General features: G+C 42.3%; 1 pseudogene; it reads right to left on the bottom strand.

Annotated features, from left to right (window-relative positions):
- Positions 1–2,259: 2,259 nt before the first annotated feature.
- LOC111147291 lies at positions 2,260–2,887 on the bottom strand (annotated as a pseudogene).
- Positions 2,888–3,184: the final 297 nt, after the last annotated feature.

Raw genomic sequence — 3,184 nt, forward strand, 5'->3', positions numbered from 1 at the left:
AAGAACACTCTAGCACTTTGCTTTTTTTCTCTCAAGAATATGTCCTGGAAATCACTTCGGAGGAGTCATAGAGGTCTTCTGCGTTCTTTTTTAAAGATGAAAACGGGAATGGCGTGGCCCCATATGTGACTGTGCCATAATTTATGCAGCCCCTCTCCTCTGCTAAGGCATGGAGGTCACTTCCAGGGTTTTCCAATTACAAACAAGCTGCAGTTCACAAGCCCGCAGACGTGCATGTTTGTACTGTAGGAGGTACGTGAGTGGGGTAACTTCCTGGAGTAGCACTGCTGGGTGTTTCAACGCACATACAGTTGTGTTAGCCATTGCCAAAGTCCCTCCACAGTGGGGACACCGCTCTGCATTCCCACCAGCAACGTATGGTGGTGTGGGTTTGCTTACGGGCTCGCCAACAGAATGTGTTGCGATGTGATACTTTTTAAAATTTTTGCCAGTCTGGTAGTGAGAAATGGTACCTCAGTGCAGTTTTAATTTGCCTTTCTGTACTGATGGGTAAGGATGAACATCTCTTCCTGTGTAAGTACCATTTTTACATCTTTTTGAGGGGACATGAATTTTCCCCCATGTTCTACCCCATTTTAAGTCTTTTCCCCCTTTGTTTTTAAGATTTAAAAAATGATCTTGGAGATGTTAGCTATGATACATGTTTTAAATATTTTCTCCCAGACTGTCGGTTGCCTTGACTTTACGACGAAGTTTTTGGCTACATAAAGGCTTTTTCCTTTCTAAGACTGAGGCCCTATCAATTTGAGATGCTACCCTTATCTTATGCTAAAGTTTCATATGTACTTGAGTCTGCCTCTTGCCTATTTTATTCTACGAGCCTGTTTGTCTAAGGATAAGCCAATACCAGTTTTAATTAGGGAGGATTTAGAGTATGTTTTAATGCCCAAGAAACAAATTGTTTTTTGGTGTGTTCCTATCCTCTCTTCCATATGAACTTTAATATCAACTGAAAAAAATCTTTTAATGACTGCATTAAATTCATTCACAGTTACTGATACATACGGTCTCAACTTAGTCACGTAATTGTATTGTTATCGCGTGCACTGTCTTTCCAAGGCTTCCTTCTCTGAGTGAAGTGGTCTTTGCTTGCTCACTCCATTATTGATTGATGGGCTATATTCAGGAAGGCTTCCATTTCTGTTCTCAGGCTTACCTTTGTACCTGTACATGTTAATGCCCATAGACTCCCATTTTTCTTAGATAGCCTCTCGTTTATCAATTCTTTTTTTTTTTATTTATTTATCAATTCTTAATGGTGTCCTTCCATGCTCATCTGTCCCCCACACACACAGTCTTGCATCAACCATTGAACACATCACATGCTCACTTCAGTCCTTAGGCTCAGGCTCCCCACTTAGTTCTTGGGTGGATGGAGCCCACCTTCTGGCAGATTCCAAAAGATGGGCTGATAGGCCGAGAATTCTTGTATGTTTAAAATGGTTTACAGTGGTTTTTCTGGGCCTTGCTACTTGAAAGACACATATATCCTTGATTCATGCTTTCCTTGAAAATACCTCTCCATCACTGTTTTGCTTTATGTATTGTTTTTGAGACATCTGATGCCACTTTATTTCTTTTGCAATGTAAGTTATTAGATTTTTTTTTTTTTTTTTTTTTTTGCTTAGAAACTTTGAGAAATTTTTTTTCTCTGTCTTTGAAGTCTGCTAGCATACTAGAATGCATCTTAGATTTGACTGTCCCTGGTCAATTTTCCCAAGCATCTGACAAGCCCTTTCGATGTACAGATTCAGCCCTTCTTTAACTTAGAAATTTTTCTTACAGTCTTCTTACATATTGAGACCATTTGTTCCATTCTTTCATTTTTCTTCTCCTCAGGCTCTGATTATATGCATGTTGTTTCTTCTTTGCCTGCATCTCACTTCAACAACTTCCCCTCTGACCTGTTCTGCTTGTTTGTGTTAGTGTCTGTCATTCTCCGGGTTGTTTCCCTGCCTTTCCCCAGTGTTCTCTACTCAACTTCATGTGAATATCTTCTTCCTCAGACATCTTGAAATTTAGTCTTAATTTCTGCGACAGTTTTATCATTTTCTTCCAAGTTTTTTAGAGTATACTAAATCCTTTTCATTTCATTTCTGTCCTTAATTTCTGATTCAAGGACTTTTAAAAAAGTCTTTTACCCCAAATGCTTGAGGACATTAAAACCAGTTCAGTGTGCCATATTAGGCAGTTTTCTTCTGTTTCGTGGTGTTTTTTCCTTGGGGGTGCGGCATGTCTTCAGCATAGGTATTTGTTCAACATTTCATTATGAAAAATTTCAAATATTGGAAGCATTACTGATGTGCAATTGGGCCTGGATAAGTGGATGGACATTTCAGGAAACATCCTGTCAGGGCAGCTGATCACATCATCAACAAATTGAGGTGGTAAGACAAGAGTCTTGGGCTGAGCTTTCGGTCTCCGTTTAGCAGATACTCCCATCTGGTTAGCAGAGCATTTCAAGGACTGTTGATTCAAAAGGCCAGATGCCAGACGTGCATGGGACTGCAACCGGTTTGACCATTTATATGCTTGAAGGAGTTGACTAGAGAGGAGTTTTGTCCTGCACAGGATTCAGGCTTCACAGCCCACTGTTACGGAAAGGACGGTTCTCAGATGACTTGCTTACCAAATTGCTCAGATGTTCTAGCTCATTGCGGTCCCAGTTGACCCAATGTAGGTTGTCCTGGAAGTGCACAATGAAGGCCTTCTCCCGGCCCTCCAGTCTCTCCTTGTTCTGCATACCATCCTTCAGGCAGTAGAATACCCTGTTCACACTGGAGCCCAGCGCCTGGATGGCACAGATGGCCTGAGCAAAGGCCTTCAGGCCACCATGTTGCCATTGCCCAAGATATATGTTTTTCATATAATATATGAGGGGGAAAGCAGGTCGGGGTAAAGGTAGAACAAGATTGGCTGTGCGTGGATAATTGTGGAAGCTGGAGCACTACATGGGGCCTCATTATACTACTCCACTTTTGGGGTGCCTGGGTGGCTCAGTGGGTTAAGCCTCTGCCTTCAGCTCAGGTCATGATCTCAGGGTCCTGGGATCAGGTCCCGCATCGGGCTCTCTGCTCAGCAGGGAGCCTGCTTCCTCCGCTCTCTCTCTCTCTCTCTCTGCCTGCCTCTCTGCCTACTTGTGACTCTCTCTCTGTCAAATAAA

Source organism: Enhydra lutris, unplaced genomic scaffold, assembly GCF_002288905.1.
Source record: "Enhydra lutris kenyoni isolate GAN:26980312 unplaced genomic scaffold, ASM228890v2 scaffoldscaffold16, whole genome shotgun sequence".
NCBI lineage: Eukaryota > Metazoa > Chordata > Mammalia > Carnivora > Mustelidae > Enhydra > Enhydra lutris.